At 56.7% G+C, this 20,364-nt stretch overlaps 1 long non-coding RNA gene and 1 other non-coding gene across 3 annotated transcripts; both read right to left on the minus strand.

The window, feature by feature from the left end:
* Positions 1–182: 182 nt before the first annotated feature.
* On the minus strand, positions 183–1,317 carry LOC147528405 (uncharacterized). 2 transcript variants are annotated; one of them, XR_015222269.1, is made up of 4 exons: positions 1,282–1,317; positions 817–860; positions 516–591; positions 183–311 (listed from the first exon to the last, which is right to left on the minus strand). It is a non-coding gene; the product is annotated as an uncharacterized LOC147528405 (long non-coding RNA). The 2 variants fall into 2 exon arrangements; XR_015222268.1 differs by lacking the exon at positions 1,282–1,317 and adding an exon at positions 1,237–1,272.
* LOC147528406 (small nucleolar RNA SNORA9) lies at positions 948–1,080 on the minus strand. Its single transcript, XR_015222277.1, has one exon. It is a non-coding gene; the product is annotated as a small nucleolar RNA SNORA9 (small nucleolar RNA).
* Positions 1,318–20,364: the final 19,047 nt, after the last annotated feature.

The following is a 20,364-nucleotide window of genomic DNA, read 5'->3' on the forward strand; positions in this document are numbered from 1 at the left end:
AGTTATGGTTACGGGGTGTTACTTCCCGCCAGTAGCCAGTTGCATCCGGTGCGGATGACACGCCGCCACGGTGAGGGTCACCGGGTGCCACCGCACCCCACGGCAGCATGGCGGCATTCCTGAACCCGTCACCGTGTGCCCCCTTCCCTGTTACAGCACCATTTTGCCAAAAATCCACTGGGGAAAGCGGTTATTTTTTTATTCAGATGCCCACGTCACTCGTTCTCATCCCGGTTAAACCCCAGAATTCTGGGAAAGACAAGTTCAAGGTGAGGATCAGCAGAGATGGGGACCCCCAGGCCAGTATCCAGCTGGAAAAGAAGCGGGATAATCGTTAAGACGACGAGGGTCGCAGTGTTAACGAGGCGGTGAACGCGGTGAGGGGCTGCCAGCGGAGTCTCCAGGGACCACCGTTCCAGAGACTCTGCCGGCAGCCCCTCGCCGGGATATAAATTTCCCAGCTTCAGTTTTTCAACAACAAAAATGAGTCCTGGTAACCAAAAAAAACTCCTTACCAAGCAAACGAGCTTTTCCAGCACGGCTGCCATCCGTTCTTTTCCTGGCGGTTTTGGTGATTTACCAGATTTTTACCTGAAATCGAATAAAAATGTCAAATAAAGCCGGTGGGATGAAGGGATCGGGCTGCGGCGCCAGCTTCGAGGGTCTCCGTGCCTCGCCGGCGACACCGGGAGCACGAGGCAGCGCGGGCGCGGCTCTCCGGTGGGATTCCGGCTCCAGAAGCTCTCGTTTGGTGCAGGTCGGGCAGAGCTAATTACACAGTTCCATTAATTACGACCGCAGGCGCGTTTAACCCACCTCATTCCCGGTGCCTTCCGACGGTCCTACGCCGGAGCGGGAACCTGCAACCGGAGAAAGGAGAAAACGGCATCAGGGGTGGTGGCAGCCGGTCGGGCTCCGCGGGGCTCCCCCCAGCGCGCCCCGCCATGGGGTGTCCGGGATGGCTATAACCTCTCCCCGGGGAGGGCGGGGAGAGGCCTCAAACCGTCCCGGGGCTGCTCTAGCAAGCTCGGTAGGAATGGCGGGGGCCACGGCGGGCCCCCCCACGCTGGAGGCTTGCTGGGGGTGGGGGGGACCGGGAACGGACGGGCCCCTGGGGACCCCCCGCTCCCCCCGGGGACCCTCACGCCCCCCGGGGACCCCCCGCTCCCCCCAGGGAAGGCCGTACGCGGCCCATGGAGGACTACCCTTCCCAGCATGCACCGCGCCCCACAGCACCTCACGGAGGCGGCGGCGAGGCCCGACGGGGCACGAGCGCCTCACCTCGCGCCGCCCCGGACAGCCGCCGCTCCTCATCCGGTCCGTGCGAGCGGTCCCGGTGGCGGATGGCGGCGGATGGCGGCGGGCCGGACCGGGCCGCACCACCCTCCCGCGCCTGCTGCCGCCGCCATCGCTGAGGGCGAGACTGCACCGGCGCGTGACGTCAGCGCGGGACGCCCCCGAGCAGCGCCACCTGGCGACGAGGTCTGCGCATGCGCGACTGCGCCACCGCCCCTCGGGTGGGCGGGGCCACGCTGAGGGGGCGGGGAGGTGGGCGGGGCTACACCCAGAGGAGGGTGGGCTCGGTGAAGGGGCGGGGCTGACTCGCAGGGATGGGCGTGGTCAGGGGAGGGCGGAGCCAGTCCCTCCCCGGGGAGGGATCGGCGCATGCGCGGTGCGGGCTCTCCGCCCCGCGCGGCCGGGGAGGACTGACGTCAGTCCTCCGGGCGGCGGGCGGGGCGCGGTGCACGCCGGGAAGCCACCGCCCAAGATGGCGGCAGGATTGAAAAGTTGTAGGTGGGGCTGAGGCGGCGCCGGGCGGGCCGCGGCCGAGAGCGGGAGCCCGAGCCGGGCGGGCGGTGAGGCGGGGCTGCCGGGCCCCGCCGCGCACCGAGGCCGCGCGAGCACGGCCGCTGCGGGGATGCCCCGGGGGGGGCCGGGGCCGCCGCCGCCGGAGACATGGAGGAGGAGGGCAAGAAAGGCAAGAAGGTGAGAGCGGGCCGCGCCCAGGCTGCCCGCGGGGCCCCTCGCCGCTGTGAGGCCGGAGGGGGGCCGCCCGCGGGCCCCGCTGTGCCCCGGGAGAGGCGCCGTCCCTCGGCCCCGGGCCCGCAGGCCGCCCCGGGGCCCTGCGGCCCGCGGTCAGCCGTGTCCCGCATCTTCCCGGGAGCGGCTGGAGCCCCTCGCGGCTGCTCGAGCCTTGTCCCTTCCCGCCGGGGGCTTCAGAGCTCGGCCCTGCCCGAGCGGAGCATCTCCCTGTCGGTGCAGCTGCCCTATGGGCTGGGGTCCCGGGCTGGGGTCCCTCCCCCGCTGAAAAACCCTTTCCCTGTGTGTGTAGAGCTAGGGGGGGAGCACTGCTGTGGCCTCACTGTCTTCCAGGCACCGCTCCCCCCGCTCAGCCATGGCGCGGGGCTGCCCCCTCCGCTCTGCCAGTGGCCCGACACCTATCGAGGGCCGGGGACCAGTTTACCCTTCTGTTTCGTTGCCCGTGCTGCAAACGAGACGACCGGTTCATGCCATGGCTTAAAACGTGTTCTGTACCAGCACTGGAGTGTCTTACCTACTGGTGTGGTGCTGAACTGGGAGCGCTGTGTACATTTTATGTGTGTTTCTGTGTGTATATTTTGAGTCAGCTGTGGTCAGGATCGCCGCGCTGTGAGGTGTGCCAGCTGCGAACGGGCTGCTCCAGTTTCTCCTGCTTGAACCCAGTTCTGTGTTGCGTGGGGGAGGCGAAGCTCGAGCTGAAGATTGAGGCTGGGCTGCTCGCTGGGAGCGGCGCTCCCCAAGCGGGGCTGGGGGGGGTTGGCTCCTTCTTTGGCCAAAAAAACTCTTCCCTTGATTTGATGGTGTAACCTGGGGGGGAACAAGTGGTTTTAATCGTTTTGAGGAACACCTGCAGTAGTTGTCATCTCAGAAGGTGGCAGCAGAGTCTCCTGCTGAAACTGTGCTGGGAAGCGATCAGAATATTCACAGAATGGGAAATATCAATTTTATTTTTTTTTTTTCCCTGAAGTTACAGTACAGCCTTCCCACAGAGCCACAACTGGGAAGTCAAACCACCGACGTCCCCTGGTGATGTCTGGTGACCCGTGTGTGGGGTGGCAGGATCAGCAGCCCAGGTAGGGAGAGAAATTATTCACCTGGATACGTAGTGTTCCTGCTTTCAAGAGGAAACGAGTCCAGGTGCTCACTCTGGGGGCTGCGGATAATGGTGGAGTAACTCTGATGTAAGTCAGTGCCTGCGACTGCGGGGCTGGAAGTGGTGCTCACGTAGACAAGCGTGGTACGTTGTGGAAGCGGAGTCAGCTCCAGTCTCTGCTGCAAACTGTTTGTTTTTCTGGCATTTGGGAAAAACCTGGGATTCTTTTGCCTTAGAGAGCGACGCTTTCTGGGCATGCTGCTTGCTTGTGTGGCTGGGTTGGCCGGAGGGAGGAAGCGCTGTCGTACCCACTGGTGTGGTCTGGAACCATCTGGGTGCTTTTGGTGTGAGAAGAGGCAGCTAGCTCCCGTCGTCACGGATCCTCGGGGTGGCAGGGACCTCTGGAGATGATCCAGCCTTCTGCTGGGAGCAGACCCCCTCCTGTTGGGTTTGGAGTATCTCCGAGGATGAAGACTTCGTAGTCTATCTAGGCAACCTGTTCCGTGTTCACTCTCTCACACTAAAGAAAGTTGTCAGTGTTTTTGTCTTATCCTTGAACAGGATTTGCTGCGTTCCAGTGTGTTCCCTCATGTCCTGTCACTGGGAAGGGCCTGGATTCTTCTTTCCTCCCCCACCAGGTCCTCATCTCCCCTTAATGTGATCCCACAACCTCCTTTTCTCCAGGCTGGATGATCCTTCTCCTCATGTGATAGATACTCAGATCCCTAAACCCCCCTCACAGCCCTTTCCCTGCTCCTGCATGTTCCAGTCTCTCGTGTACTGGTGACCCCAGACCTGTCTGCTCCAGTCCCCCTACTCCACTTCCCTGCTGCGTTGTAGGTGATCCTGATGGATGAGGAGCTCGCTGAGTTCCGCAGGAGCGGGGCTGCAGCCGGGATGGCACAGGGGTGGCATCTCCTGGGCCAAGGCACGGGCTTCCAGAGTTTCCTTGGTACCAGTTTTCCATCAGAGCACTAGCTAACCCTTGGAGCAGGCTCTCTTGGGCTTGGACCACTATTAGACACAGTCGATTTGGCCACGGAGATGGGCGTGTTCATCCCAGCTGCAGGTTCCCAGCTTCTTCCCACTTTTTACACACTGTGGGCAGGTGCTCAGCCCTTTGCCAGCAGCACTAGGGCTGCAACAGGGCAACTGAGTTTCTTCAGCGCTGCTCCGAAGGGATATTAGGGCAGGTTTGGTCAGGACTAGGGAGAAAAATCCCGGTCCTGCTTTGGGACTAACTCCAGTTTCAGACAAAGCATGTGCTTGGTAAACTGAAGCCCTGGAAGTCCTGCCGGGTGCTCGTGTTCTCCGGCTCTTGCTTCTCGTGGCTTGTGCCGATGAGATGATCCCAGCTGGAAGACGGGGATCAGGACGGGGCGCATCCAGCCCAATTCCACAGCTGGAAATGGCTGTAGTCACAAGAGCTGCATCTTAAAACCAGGTTTGGGATGAAGCACCTCTTCCTTGCTAATGTTGCAAGGAAGGATGGATCGATTCGGAGCGTGCTGGCTCCGGTTGTGCCGCCAGCCTGCGTGGCTTCCTCTGCACTTGCCAGTGCCATCAGCTGGGTTGTGGGAACCTGCCTGGACCTGGAGAGTGGTTGGTCTGGCTCCTGGGAGCCTGGGGCAAGGCTGGGATGTTCCTGGCATGCTCCTTCCTGGAAAGAGAAGGGATGGAGAGAGGACAGAGGCAGATTTCTTGGCTCCCCTGGTAATTATTTGCCTGTAGAGAGGATTTTTCCTGCTGATCTGTCGTAGAGGCTGTTACAACATCTCGGATCGGTAGGATGACTGCCGGGCTGCTGCAGGTGATCCAGCGCATGGTTTTCCCAAAGGAATTCTCTGTGGGTGGCATCAGATGTTAGCATAAAATTCCTGACTTTACCGGTTGGGGTGTGCCCTGGATCTGTGATCCTGGCTCTGTTTGCCTCTTCCCAGGCCTCTCAAACAGCCGCTCTGGCAGCTGCTGGATCATCCTCGTAAAGCTGATCTGGATCCGTCGCACCGAATTCCTTGTGGTTTCGAGTGCCGGTTAACACTGAGGATGTGGGCCAGGCCAGCAATTCCTTCTCGTGCACATCACTGGGAAATGTCTGCCAAAACCGGGCTTGGAACTCCACAGCATGCTTCGCTCCACGCCGCAGGACTCGGGCAGCGGGGTCGCGTTCTGCGCTGGTGTTTGTGGGAAGGAATGGAAAACTGGGAAGCTTCTTGGTGGGGGGAAGCGAGGAAACAAGCTGGTTCTTCCTGAAGCCAGGTGCAGAGCGAGCACTCAGCCTTAATGTTAGGAAAAATAGAGGGGCTGAGCTGGAAGTCACAGCTCTGCAGGAGTTTCTGCTTGCAGGACAAGTTGCTCCCCTCATTATCCCAAATATCCAGTTTGTCCATGCTGGAATAACAGCTGGGCTCTGACAAGCCCCTTGCCCAGCTCTTCCTCCCATCAGAGGCTTGATGGCTGCACAGATGGTGGTTCTGAGACTTGTCGAGGCGGACGGAGTGAGCGAGGTTCCTGGATTTTTTCAGCTCACTGGGGGGTTTTAGGCTCATCGGAGCACTTGGAGCCGTGCGGCATTGTGTGCGGAGCCTGGCTCTGTGCTCCTGGCTACAGCAAGCCATGCGAAGGTGGTTCCTGGAATTCTGTCACCTGGGGGTGTTTAGCTCCTTTCTCTGATCTCTGTGCAGGAGTCCGAGCTGTGATCTCAAAAACCTTCTTCCAGAGTAACTGCGGAGTCTGCAGTCCCAGGAGGAGCTTGAAGTGTTGGTGCTGGCCAAAATAACATGATTTGGGGTCCGGCTGTGGGAGATCCCCTCGAGACCCCTCCTCCCTGGCCTCAGAATTGCTGGTCGAGGCGCTGCCCTTCCTGCTCTGGGCGTTAATCCAAACGCCTGGACACTTGGTCTGCTGCAAAGCTGAGCAGCACTTCTGAGGCTGTCCCTGGCTGTCCTGCTCAGGGAGCAGTCTCCATGGCCAGTCTCCGTTCTGTGGCCAGAACGTAGAATCATAGAATCATGGAATGGTTTGGGTTGGAAGGGACCTCACAGACCATCCAGTCCCAACCCCCCTGCCATGGGCAGGGACACCCTCCACTACACCAGGTTGCCCAAAGCCCCATCCAGCCTGGCCTGGAACACTGCCAGGGATGGGGCAGCCACAGCTTCTCTGGGCAACCTGGGCCAGTGCCTCACCACCCTCAGAGTGAAAAATTTCTTCCTCAGATCCCATCGAAATCTCCCCTCTTTCAGTTCAAAGCCATTGCCCCGTGTCCTGTCACTACACACCTTGTCCAAAGCCCCTCCCCAGCTTTCCTGTAGCCCTTTAGGTGCTGGAACATGGCTCGCCGTGTGCCGCAGCTCGTGTTTCCAGACAACAGACTCATCTGAAGTGGCCGATGTTTGATCTGTGCCACACGGCTTTGTGCAAGCCTGGCTGGAGCTCGTGCAGGTGAGAACATCCAAAGATCTGGATACAGCTCTGACATCCTCTGAATTTCCACTGCTCATCCCATTAAACGGTGGTGGTTACAAACCCCAGCACTGTTTCAGACGGAGCTCGGGAAGACTCCCAAGCACAGCTTAGCCATTCCCTAATCCCACTTAAAAACCCTCTGCCTACATTCAGCAGCTCGGTAGGGAGTGAATTTGATGTCCCTGTTCCCTCTGAAGGGATGACCTCCGAGTCTTCGTTTTGAGAGATGTCTCGTGATCTGAAAGCCTCCGTGGGGAAGCTGGCCGACCCGCTCGGCTGGGTTTTAGGAGCTGCTCTCCTTGGAAGTTGCTGATGTGAGGCTCGGTGGGATGACCCTGTCCTTGCTGCTCTTGGCTGCTTTTGGCTTCGGCCCAGTTACGAGCAGGGATTTGCTCTTTTTTTCTCTTCTCGGTGCTTCCTCCTGCTTCCAGAGGAAGCCAAAAAATCTTCTGGAATATAAGGAGCAGAGGTGGGATCATCCTGGGTTTGGGCTTGGGGGTGGGGAGGTTAAATCTGGGAAGAAGCTGGCTGGGGAGGGAAGGGGCAGGAGTGATGGGGCTCTGGTGGGCTGGCCTCAAACAGGACAGGTCTTGTGTCCTGCTCTGCTTGGGGACATCTTCCTCTTGCTGCTGAACCTCTGCCGCTTGGCATGAAGGTTTGGATGGTTCTGGTGGGCCTTGTGGTGCCACACAGCTGTATGTGTCCAACTGGAAGCATTAGAAAATGCTTATTTCCAAAATTGAACTTAATCGTGGTTCTGAAGGTCAGTGAAAGTTGAGACTTGCCCAGCTGAAATTCAGCGTGATTCTGTCTCCTCGTAGGGTGTGTTTTAGTCTCATTGGAGACCCTCTGCCTTGTCTGGGGCAGAGCAGGGACCTGTGGTGTCATGAGGGGGTGGAGGACTCTGGAAAAATGTGTTGGTGGTGCCCTGCGGCATGGAGCTTTGCTCCCACATCTCCCAGGGGTCTGGTGGGGCTCTCGCCTTGCGTGGTGGGTGACCTCTTCCAGCTCTGAGGTCTGAGCTGCTGGAGGTGGTGGCAACTGTGGCATGGGACATCTCCAGCAGTCCCTCTCCTGGACTTTGGCCCTCCAGCCAGGAGCTGTAGACCCAGAGCAGCTGTAGGTGGGCATGGAGCACACCTCGTGTTGGTGCTTGCTCAGGAGGAGCTTACCTGGAGGACCAGGGTTTGAGAGCATCCTGGCTGCTGCTTCTTGTCTAGATGTCTCTGCCCCTGGTGCTTTCCACCTCGGCGCACATCCTGGTTGTGGCTCCTACGGATTTTGAGGATGGTGCAGCGGAGGGATGGGGCTGGTGGTGAGGGACAGGCCTGGGGGATCATCTCTTTGGGGAGCTCGTCTAGTGTGAGTGGTCTGGGGGATGAGAGGAGTCACTTATTTGAGGCTAAGGCTTCACAACCGTGGAAGCCAATAGTCCTACTGTAGACCTTCAGCCTCTGGTAACCTTCACTGTGCACCAGACGGCTGCTTTGCTGCTGGGATCGCCACGGGAAGGGATGGATTCTGCAGCAGAGCTTAATGTAACACAGATTGATTTTATTTTTTTTTTCCCCCTGGACTCCCATGCCTGCGTCGAAATAGTTTTGCTGTTGTGGGTTTTGCTTGGTGCAGAATAACTTTCTGTGCCCCAGCACGAGCCCAGTTCCAGCCCCAGATAAAGGTGGGGGGATCCCTGACCCTGCACCCCGGTGTGTTGTGTTTTGTGGAGCAGCGCCGAACCCTCGGACATCTCCCTTCGGTGCGTGTGACATCCAGAGAGGAGATAGAGGTGTCTGTTTCGGAGGTGCAGCCCGTTCCTGTGCTGGTGAAAGCCTGAAGCTGTGTGGGAGCAGCACTCTGGGGTGAGATGGTGCCTCTTTAGTCCAGAGACCTCCCTGGACCCAAGCAGTTTCCATATTTCCAGCTTGTTGCCTCATTGCGTGGGACTCGGCAGGCTGGCTGAGCTGGCAGACACGAAGCCATGCCCTGTGGGATGTGTTTCAGTCCAAGGCACATCTCCATAGACCCGTGGCAGGCTGCAGAGTGTGGTTCTCCAGGGATATGACCAGGAAGCCCCCAGGTTTGCTGTGGGACCACCAGGATCACAAATCATAAAGCGGTGACTCAGCAAAGAGTTAGTGACCCATCTCCTCAGCAGTGGATCTTCTGCAGGGCCCTCATCTGTTCCCCAGCCTGTGGCATCCTGCTTTCAGGACAGCGTTTCAGTCTTGCACGGGCTTCGTCTCCATTTATTCTACTTTTCACAAAGCTGTGTCACCCTCCAATGCCTTTTGATCCTTTTCACAGAATCCCAGAATGGCAGGGATTGGAAGGGACCTCAAAGGATCATCTAGTCCAATCCCCCTGCTGGAGCATCTGTCCCTCCTTTTGTCCCAAGGAGCATTTAGTTGCAGCAAAGAAAAGATAAATCAAGGGAGAACGTGCTCTGCAGAACCACAGAGCTTAAGTTGGCTCCAGAGCTGGAGTGGGGTGTAAGGAGAGGTGGTCACGGGTCTTGCGATGGTCTTGGTGACCACAGAAAAGCACTCGCCTCTCCTGCTGACCAAGTGGGGAAGAAGAGGGATGAGGTTGCACCCGTCCCGGTACCTGATGGGCTCCATGCCCCAGGGCCAGCTGGGTGCTTTCTCTTGGCACTTGTACACCACCGAACCCTGGGAGATAATCAGAACGTACTTGTAGAGGACACAGACAGATCAGCATCGCTGTGAAACTTCGGAAACCTCAAGCCTCGTGTTCAGTGAAGCTATTTGAGTCTCAGTTATGCTCAGACCACAGGAGGTGCCAAAAATACAGCAGCAAATGGCTTCGCAGGAAGGTGTGCTGCTAGCTGGGGAGCAGTCTCAAGGAGCAGGTTCCAGCTGGAGTTTGCTGGAAGCAAAGCCATGGCTGGCCGGTGCCTGGGAAGTTTTTATTTGCCTGGTTTAGGTTTGGGTCCTGAGGTTGCAACAGCAGCTACGGCTCGCGGTGCTCAACCTCAAGCACCTGCTTGAGGTCTTGTGTTCTAGTGCTGCTGGTTGCCGCTGTCTGATGGCTTCTCTGGTGGCATCTTCTCTTAAGCATCTCTGGCTTGTGCCCTTAGACCCCTGTAGGAGTTGTCCATCCTGACCGATGCAGGTGGTTTTGAGCCAAAGTCAGGCTGGGAGCGAGGTGCGCTCATGTAGCGATGAGTATCCTGAGAGCTCCGTGTCACCGAGGTGTTACTGAGGGTCTGTGGATATGGAGCAGAATAGGAGCAACCTTCTCCCCAGCCAGCACACCTGGCAAAGGTGAGCGGGGCTTAACTCTGTCTGAGTCTATTGGTCTTCTGCTGTTAGAATCGTGGACTCACAGAACGGTTTGGGTTGGAAGGGACCTCAAAAATCATCCAGTTCCAACCCCCCTGCCATGCGCAGGGACACCCTCCACTACACCAGGTTGCTTAGAGCCCCGTCCAACCTGACTTTGGATGTTTCTAGGGATGGGGCATCTACCACCTTTCAGGGCAACCTGTTCCCTCATTGTAAAAAAATTCTTCCTTATATCTAGCCTGAATCTACCCTCTTTTAGTTTGAAACCATTTCTCCTTGTCCTGCTGCAACAGGCCCTACTAAAAGTCTGTCCCCATCTTTCTTATAAGCCCCCTTTAACTATGGAAAGGCCACTAGAAGGTCTCCTGGAAGCCTCCTCCAGGCTGAACAGCCCCAACTCTATCAGCCTGTCTTCATAGCAGAGGTGCTCCAGCCCTCGCATTGTTAGGTTTTGGGTGACTTTGTTCCATTCCTCTTCTTTCCCAAGAAGCTTTGTGATCCTCACCTCCCAATCGGAGAACCTTACCTGGTCATTGCGTGTCTCCGTGCTGTGAAATAAATGGGATGAAATAAATGGGATTAATTACGTTCTATGGCATCAGGGGAGCTTGTGTGATTTCCCGAACGCAGCTCTCAGCTCTGAACTGGGCAAAATGGGAGATGTGGATCTGACCCGTAGGAGGCTGGAGGCAACTGCTGTCTCGGGTGGGTCAGCTTGTGCGTTTACAGGGCAGAAAGCACTAAATTAGCAAAAATAAATGAACTTTGGCAGGAAACCAGTGAAAGGATTTCTGGAGACCGATGAAACGGCCAAGCTAACTGCCGAAGCCAGAGTACGCGGAGCACGAAGGTCGGAGCCCAGCTGACCCGCCCGTGGATTGCGTGGAATGAGAGCTCGTCCTTCCTCTCTGCAACTGCATTCCTCCAGGTGGGAATGCCAATGGGAAAAGGATTCCTAAATCGCTGGTTTCTCAGAAGTCTTGGCAAAACTTGAAGTAAATAAATACTCCGGAGCGGTTGGTTCCTAAGAGGAAGGGCCGGGAGCCAGCCTGAGTGGGGCTGGAATCGCAGACTTTGCCCTCTGCCCCTGGCCAGCTCTGGAGCTTCTTGGCTTCCACGGGTGCCCGAGGTTGGGAAGCCTTGTCCCACCTGGAACCATCAGCATCCTTCAGGTATCTCCTCACCGCGGCCGGAGACAGCCGGGGCTGATCTGGCCCCTCCGGAGGGGAGCGGCAGCGGATGGGGTTGCAGTCAGAGTGAATGAGGTTTGCGGTGGCTGAGCCAGGCGGAGGCTCTTGCCCTGGGTTCTCACCTGCTGCCCATCCACCAGCCCGTGTGGGTCCTTACCGAGCCTGTCAAGCTTTCTTTTTCCATAAAAACCTCGGAGTTTTGGTCTGTGCTGGCTTGGTTTGCTTCCGAACCTGGCTCTGGCCGTTACATGAGCAGATACGCTGTGATATCAGAGCGGGGTGAACCCCAGGGGAGGGTGGGTTGGGGCAGTACCCCCATGCCTTGGCACCTGCCCTCCAGAAATGCATGGTCGTGTCCCTGAGAGCTGCTCTCTTACAGCGTTGCTCCTCTCTGGTTCGTCTCCAAACAGCTCGGGGAGTGCGTGCCAGCGGCACTTTCCGTGTCTGCGCTTGCCGGATGGCTAAAGCTGCGTGGGAACTGCACGGGAGCCCTGCCGGGCGAGGATGGGGGGAATGTCTGGTAAGCCCAGATCTTCAAGAGAGAGATTGGAGACTTCTTGGAACGTCTCTGCAAGTTTAGCTTGACTTGCATAAAATCCTGCTCTGCTTTATCCTGTTTTACTGGCTTTGCTGCTGAGAAGAGATCCGTAAAACCAGTGTTTTCCATAAAGTCCTTCAAATCCTTCGTGTAGTCTTGTCCAACTAGTGTGTGTCTGCAGGCTTGGTCACCTTTTAGTAGGCTTCTCTTGGTTTCCCAACGTACCTTTTTGGGTTTACCTAGCCAGAAGCGTAATTCCAAACCCTTCTAGTGGTGATGCAGTAAAAGTTGGCCAAGGAGGCTTTTCCTCAACCAAAACAAATATTCCAAGCTCTAAAAACCAACGTAGGGAGCGCGCTTGGTGCTGCTAGATGTGGACAGTGGGCTAAGTGAACTCCAGGGCTTTCCAGCTTTTGTTCTGTAACCTCGTTAGATTAGAAAAAGAAAGTAATTTCTTGATTAAAAAGAGGAAATGGCCACCTTTCCTGGTTTAATTTGAGATGGGAAGCCTCTTTTGAGAGCGGCTCGCATGAGAAGCAGGAAACATGGAAAATCTCCGGAGCCTGGCGGTGGTGGGACGCTGCCTTCATGACCCACCATCCCAAGTGGGACTGTTGGGTCGTGCCTATGACTGCATCTTTGGAGGAGGAGAAGGGATTCGAGGACCTTGGCAGGAGACTGGAAGGAGATGATCCAGTCCATCCCCTTTCACACTGGGAGGGTAATTGCTGTTTCTCTGATGCTGCTGGTGGGGATGGAAGGGGCTTCACTGCTAAAGCAGATCCGGGGCTTCTTGCTTGCTGCAACTTCTCCTTAGAAGTGTTTTCCAGCTGCTGATTATTGACATCTTTTCTTTTTTTTTTTTATTTTTTAATCCTCCATGTGTGTTGGTAGGTCTTTAGCTTGGGAATTGTGAGCACTAGGCAGGAGGCTAATTAGGAAGGGCTTGAGGACTTGGTTGCAATGCTGAGCTTTCAGTGTTAGAAGCCACCTGAGATGACTTGATCTGGTCCAGCAGCTTGGTGGTGCCCAAAGGGAAAAATCTAATCCCTTTCCTCTTCCTCCTGCTGGACATGATGACATGCTGGGCTGTTGGGGATGGGTTCGAAAGGTGTGTTTCTGTGGCTCTTGCTGTTAAAGAATATGGTGGAGCTGATGAAGCCAAGGGCTTAAGTGAGATGAGTGCAGCGTGTCGGCCAAAAGCTTTGTTTGGTGGGGAAGAAGGAGTCTTCTACACCCAGGCTGAAGATAAGCCTGCTCTGGGTGTTGCAGGAGACACTGAGATGGTTGGGCTAGCATGGTGGCTATGTTCCACATCTCTCAAAAATCAGTGCCTGTTTGCGAAGAGTCTGAGAAGTCATTAATCTTGTGATGTGGCCTTGCAGAAAGAGCTGGTATGTCTTAAGCTTGACTAGTAAAAGTTGGATTTGCCAAGTCCTCTTCAAAGAGGCCATGAAATCTTGGGCCTCTGACATAAAAAAACCAAACAAAAACCCCACAAACAAAAAAAACAACTGAGGTTACAACAGGGAAACCAGTGCTGCTGCATCTTCAGCTGATTTTGTTCATGGAGACCACTGATGAAGAGATCTTTGTGCACAGGGGGAGGCTGGGTTTGGGAGGAGGGAGTTCTAGAGCGTCTTAAAATAGTTTGGGAAGTCATCCCTGAGCTGTGGGGACACAAACTCAAGTTGCTCCACGTGACTCCTTTATTCTCCACTGTGCTGTGAATCATACGTGGTTATCTCCTGTTTGAGGGTGGTGAGGCACTGGGACAGGTTACCCAGAGAAGCTGTGGCTGCCCCATCCCTGGCAGTGTTCAAGGCCAGGTTGGATGAGGCTTTGGGCAACCTGGTGTAGTGGAGGGTGTCCCTGCCCATGGCAGGGGGTTTGGAACTGGATGGTCTGTGAGGTCCCTTCCAACCCAAACCATTCCATGATCCTGAGCTGCTCATACCGCAACGTGGTAAAGAGCTAAAGCCTGGCGTGGGAAGCACTGCTCCTAGAGGAGGAGGATGTGTCAGAGGCTGTGTTGGTGCCTTCCCTTCCCTCTTGCCGAGGGATCCACTTGGAGCATCCGCTGAGTCAAGGCAAACCTCCTGCACCTCTCTGCCTCCGGCCTCTTGCTCCAGACGTGTCAGCTCGGCTGCGCACCCGGAGATGAAATCCGTGGGTGGAGGGCCGAGCTGGGCGGTAGGAATCTCTTTGGGAGGAGGAACAAGGCTCTGCTAAAAATAGCCGGGGAAAATTCCTTTCCTCTTGCCTTAGAGGAAAATCCTGTCGGGAAGGCTGGAGCCCGGCGTAGCTGGCAAGGTGGTCCGAAACATGGGACACAGAGCTGAGCCTCGTTGTGTTTGAAGTTAGCCTTGAGCTGCTGTGTTGTTTGGGGTCTTTTAAGACTGACTTGGGCACCAGCTCGCTGTTTTTAGGGAAGCTGTGTTCCTGCATTGCTTTAAATTTAATACCATGCTTGTTTGAAGGAGCAGCTTTGAAATAAAATACAGTGTTTTGGGCCGAAATAGGAATTTAAGAAGTCCTGGGGCCAGAGGAGAACCATCTCCTGGAGCTCCTGTCCCTAATTCAGCCCAGTAGAGGTGAAGTCGGGTCTTGTGGAACCACGTGACGACGTGGAGTCGCTGTCCCACTGGAAAATTGCTGGACAGGGAGGCAGGATCATCTCCAGAGGATTCCCTACAAGATGGTCAAAACAATCTCAGAGATCCAGGTGCTGGCTGGGTCTGGGGAGAGCAGTTGGGGTTAGAAGGGGGGTGGATGACTTACACAGCACAAACGGAGCTGGAAAACCACCCACAGGGTGGGGTGGGAGGGACAGTGACCTCCACCAAAACCCTCCCTACGTGCCCTGATGACCACAAAGCTATTTTTATCTGGTGCTAAAACGCGGGAGCTGCATGTGACATGTTCTGCAGGTGAGGCTGCAGGACGTGCGTAGCCTCCGTGTCGAAGGGATTGATCTGTATCTCTCTTCTCCTGACCCCCACATCGGGCTGTGTTTTCGGACGTTCGGCTCCTCAGGGAGAGGAGGAGGCACTGCTACATCTGCCCTGGCCGGTGATCAGCTTGCAGTGAGCTCTTGCACTGGAGAAGCTTTGTGGTCGGGGCAATCCCAAGCACAAGTCCAGACAGGGTGGAGAATGGATGGAGAGCAGCCCTGAGGAGAAGGACTTGGGGGTGTTCGTTGACGAGAAGCTCAACATGAGCCGGCACCGTGCACTGGCAGTCCAGAAAGCCAACCGTGTCCTGGGCTGCACCCAGAGCAGCGTGGGCAGCAGGGCGAGGGAGGGGATTCTGCCCCTCTGCTCTGCTCTCAGGAGACCCCCCTGCAGTGCTGCCTTCAGCTCTGGGGTCCCCAACAGCAGAAGGACATGGAGCTGCTGGAGCGGGGCCAGAGGAGGCCACGGAGATGATGGGAGGGCTGGAGCACCTCTGCTCTGGAGACAGGCTGGGAGAGTTGGGGCTGTTCAGCCTGGAGAAGAGAAGGCTCCGGGGAGACCTTCCAGCACCTTCCAGTGCCTAAAGGGGCTACAGGAAAGCTGGAGAGGGGCTTTGGACAAGGGTGTGTAGTGACAGGACATGGGGCAATGGCTTTGAACTGAAAGAGGGGAGATTTCGGTGGGATCTGAGGGAGAAATTCTTCCCTCTGAGGGTGGTGAGGCACTGGCACAGGTTGCCCAGAGAAGCTGTGGCTGCCCCATCCCTGGCAGTGTTCCAGGCCAGGTTGGATGGGGCTTTGGGCAACCTGGTGTAGTGGAGGGTGTCCCTGGCCATGGCAGGGGGGTTGGGACTGGATGATCTCTGAGGTTCTTTCCAACCCAACCCATTGTGTGATAAACTTGCTTTCGTGTATGGATGCTCAGACACTGGACAGGCTGCCCTGGACACCACAGGTTCTCCTCCCTGGAGATGCTCAAAGCCTGCCTGGACATAGTCCTAACCCTCAGCTTCCCCTGGTACTCTTGGCCAAGCCTCTCTGCCCACAAAATGTGTGCTGCTGCTGTCCGGACCTGGCTGTTGAGGATGGAGGCGAGGGGAAATCCAGCAGCTACGGGCTGTGAAAGGGCTGCAGCCGGTTCCTGGGTCAGGAGGACCTTTGCCGGGATCTAAAATGGTTTTGGAACAGCTGCTGGTGTAGTCCCGTCACTGCCAGATCAGGAGTTATTGCTGGTGGTTCATTATCTGAGCAACCTGGTGTTGCTCTGAAGGGCTGGAGATTGTTCCGGAGTGATTCACCACCTGGCCGGGGACCCGCTGGTGTTGGGCAGAGCGGAACAAGGCTGGCACAGCTCCTTCTGCCCCGGCTGAGGAAGAGGAGGCCTTTTGGAAACGAGCCTCCGCTCAGCACCCAGCATCGGGACCCACCTGCGGTGATTCACATCTCGGCGCCTGGAGCTTGTCTTCACGGCGAGGAGGCGCGAAGGAAGCGGCAGACGCGGCGGTCGGTGTGAAACCAGGCGATTTCCCGCTTTCTGCCTCCATTTTTGGGAGGCTGAGCCCCGATCCAGCTCCCGGTCCCGCTCCTGTTGCAGCGCTTCTGTGCGGAGCCAAGAAACATAAATCATAATCCCGTCCTTTGGCAGAGTTTATTCCGCGTGCAGCTTTGCTTTGAGGATACCCACTGCGCACTCACCGCGTGTCTGGCTTTCCCAGCCCGTAATTCACACGTGCTCCCGTCACCCTCGGCCCACGGAGCGCCGTGGCCGGTGCCGCGGAGCCCGCCCCGGCTCAAGCTGTGCCCAGGCAAAGCTGAACCCATTAGGAGTTCTCTGGGTCTCTGAGCAATTGCTCCGGCTTTACCCCGAGCGTGGTCTGTGTCCCTTTAGGAACAGGATAACTGGATTTGGGATGCAGGCTGGCCCCAGGGATGTGCGGTGTGGTGGCTGGCAGCGGCATGGGGTGGCCAGTGGGAGCTCGGGCTCCGTTAATCTCTGTGCTGGGGAGAATTAGGCTTATAAATTTGCATTTGAGATAATCCACTGGATGGGGATTAAGAAGCTGTTCCTGCTGCGAAGGAGAGGGATGTGCTTTCTCCCTTGTGGTCAGCTCCAAGGCTTGAACGTGATTAAAGGGGCTGTCTGAGACCTCATGGATTTTTGGATCAATGGGTTCTGAGTAAAGACAGCCCAAGAAATTTTCCCAAACCCTCCACTGCTTCGGAGTAATAACCATCTAGATGAAATTTAAATCCTCTCTGTTCATGGAAATGGCTTTCTTGGCATTTCAAAGCCAAGTGGGAGCTGAGGATGGGATGCACTGCTGGCCGGGGGCTCGGTGGGGGCTGCAGGTGATGCTTCAGGGGGCCCTCATTTTCTTCCCCAGCAGCGAGGGGAAGGTGCGCATCGTCGATCATCCCGCCTCTGACGGCAACGGCGACTGCCATGCTTCTGCCCGGAGAGCCCCGCTCTTGCTGCCAGAGAGTGGGGGCTGCTTGCCTGGGGCACCAAATAAAGTGTTTTTTGGAGTCTCTGAGTTGTGAGGTGCTGGAGGGGAGTGCAGAGACCCGCAAGTGCTTTACTGGGGAGTTAATGAGGTTGCAAATTCTTTGATTTCTTAGAATCCCAGAATGGTTTGGGTTGGAAGGGACCTTCAAGATCATCTAGTTCCAACCCCCCTGCCATGGGCAGGGACACCCTCCACGACACCAAGCTGTGTGGTGCCGTCGACACGCTGGAAGGGAGGGATGCCATCCAGAGGGACCTTGACAGGCTGGAGAGGTGGGCCCGTACCAACCTCATGAAGTTTAACCAGGCCAAATGCAAGGTCCTACATCTGGGTCGTGGCAATCCCAGGCATAAATACAGACTGGGTGGTGATTGGATCGAGAGCAGCCCTGAGGAGAAGGACTTGGGAGTACTGGTGGACGAGAAGCTCAATATGAGCCGGCAATGTGCTCTTGCGGCCCAGAAGGCCAACCGCGTCCTGGGCTGCATCAAGAGGAGCGTGGCCAGCAGGTCGAGGGAGGTGATTCTCCCCCTCTACTCTGCCCTCGTGAGACCTCACTTGGAGTACTGCGTCCAGTTTTGGAGTCCCCAACATAAGAAGGACATGGACCAGTTGGAGAGGGTCCAGAGGAGGGCCACGAAGATGATAAGAGGGCTGGAGCACCTTTCCTATGAGGACAGGCTGAAAGAGTTGGGGCTGTTCAGCCTGGAGAAGAGGAGGCTCCGGGGTGACCTTATAGCGGTCTTCCAGTACCTCAAGGGGGCCTACAGGAAAGATGGGGAGAGGCTGTTCAGGATGGCCAGTTATGATAGGACAAGGGGTAATGGTTTTAAAATAGAGGGAGGTAGGTTCAGGTTGGATATTAGGAAAAAATTTTTTACTATGAGAGTGGTAGAACACTGGAACAGGTTGCCCAGAGAGGTGGTGGATGCTCCATCCCTGGAGACGTTCAAGGCCAGGTTGGACAAGGCCCTGAGCAACCTGATCTAGTAGGAGATATCCCTGTTCCTTTCAGGGGGGTTGGACTAGATGACCTTTGAAGGTCCCTTCCAGCCCTAACCATTCTATGATTCTATGATTCTATGACACCAGGTTGCCCAAAGCCCCATCCAACCTGGCCTTGAATACTTCCAGGGATGGGGCAGCCACAGCTTCTCTGGGCAACCTGTGCCAGTGCCTCAGCACCCTCAGAGGGAAGAATTTCTTCCTCAGATCCCATCGAAATCTCCCCTCTTTCAGTTCAAAGCCATTGCCCCATGTCCTGTCACTACACACCCTTGCCCAAAGTCCCTCTCCAGCTTTCCTGTAGCCCCTTCAGGCTCTGGAAGGTGCTGGAAGGTCTCCCTGGAGCCTTCTCTTCTCCAGGCTGAACAGCCCCAACTCTCTCAGCCTGTCTCCAGAGCAGAGGTGCTCCAGCCCTCCCATCATCTCCATGGCCTCCTCTGGCCCCGCTCCAGCAGCTCCATGTCCTTCTTGTGTTGGGGCCCCCAGAGCTGAAGGCAGCACTGCAGGGGGGTCTCAGGAGAGCAGAGCAGAGGGGCAGAATCCCCTCCCTCGCCCTGCTGCCCACGCTGCTCTGGGTGCAGCCCAGGACACGGTTGGCTTTCTGGGCTGCCAGCGCACGGTGCCAGCTCATGCTGAGCTTCGTATCAATTTGTCCGGTTTCCATTGAATTTGCAGCCCCTGGAGCAGCAACAGGCAGCGCAGCCAAGGGGACCTCCTCCACCTGGGCCACCAAGTCTGAGGAAGGGCTGGCCATGGCCAGGAGCATCCCTAGAGCCTGGTGGCAGCCGGTCCCTGGCACTCACCAGAGCCATGTACTGTGGCCATGGTGGGTTTTTGGGGGATGCTGGTGGGGCATGCTCCACTTCGGTTCCTTGCCAGCGTTCCTTGTTCAAATGTATGTGAACGTACGTTGGGTGAGCTGAATCTACCCAGAAAATCCAACCAAAGCCCATCTGCCTTGTGCCATCACAGAGCCACCTCCCCTACCCAATGACATGCCTTTCCCTGCCCATCTGGCTAAACCCAGCTGTGAGATGCTCTCTCCCAATTAGTCAAGTCTTAAACGCCTTGTTAAGTAGATGAAATGACACTTCTCCTCCTGAATTTCGGAGCCACCAGCAGCTGGAGATCCCAAGGAGTGACCACGTTGGCCCAGAGCTGCAGCTCTCCACGAAATGCCGAGTCCTGGCTGGCATGAGGTGTTTGTGCAACCCCTTCCCTGCCTCTTCTCTCGACTTCAAGATGGTGACGCTTTTGAGAAGCAAATCCTGGAGAGAACTTTATTTTACGGATTTTAAGGAGAAATGGGAACCTCCCCTCCCAGACTTACTGACCAGGCAGCGTGCCGGAGTGGTTTGCTTCCATTCTGAGGTGGAATCTGCTGGGTGTGAGCGCTGGAGGGGCTGCGGGTGGCCTGGTAGGTCTTTAGGTGCTGCTTCTCCAGCCGACCTCCTTCTTTGCCTCTGCTCGACGGGCGGATTTCCTCAGGGAAATCACCACCTTTGCCTTTTTAATTTGATTCTCCGTCTGTGAAATTAGCAGCTCGTTTTCATTAATCCTCCGAGCCTGACTCTGGGGCTCCTGCTGGAGCCCGGCAAGGCCGGCTTGAACACTTCGTGCTCTCCCAGAGTGCCTCCTGGGAGGCCTTGGCTCAGGCACGGAGCTTTTAACCTCATTTTGAAGCTTCCTTTATTGTTAAGGTGAGCAGGAAACTTAAGGATTCAAAAAAAAAACCCTACCTTTACAGCCCTTGGTCTCGATGGCTGTTGTTGGACTTTGGAGAACAAAGTAACTTTGCAACTCGGAGGAGAAACCAGGAGTAAAACCTCCCGCGAGCTGGGGATATTTCCATCCCGGGTGCGCGTCCAGGCTGTACGGCAAAGGATACTGGGGGGTTTCCAGGGGTTTAGGGGTGCAGGAGGTGGGACTGGGGTCGAGCTGTGCCGAATGGATTTCTCCTCCTCGCCTCGCCTCGCGCCCGGCCCCGTCGCTGCCAGACTTTGCCGAATCTTAACCAAGGACTTTGTTTCGTCGCCGTTGCTGCGTGGGACAGAAGGAAGCCGCGGTTCTCGCACTTCCTGGCTGCGAGCCGGCAGGCGGGCGAAGGCTGGCGGGTGCTCCAGCCCTTCGGCACGGGCCGCGAGCGGCGGCAGCCCCCGAGGTGGGGGCGGCAGCTTCTCTCCTCGCCGGGAGGTGATCCGGGTGAGCCAGCGAGGGCTCCGCGCCGGCACCGCTCGGTTCTGCTCTCCGTAGCCGGCCGCTTCG

Source organism: Tauraco erythrolophus, chromosome 7 (genome assembly GCF_009769465.1).
Source record: "Tauraco erythrolophus isolate bTauEry1 chromosome 7, bTauEry1.pri, whole genome shotgun sequence".
Taxonomy (NCBI): domain Eukaryota; kingdom Metazoa; phylum Chordata; class Aves; order Musophagiformes; family Musophagidae; genus Tauraco; species Tauraco erythrolophus.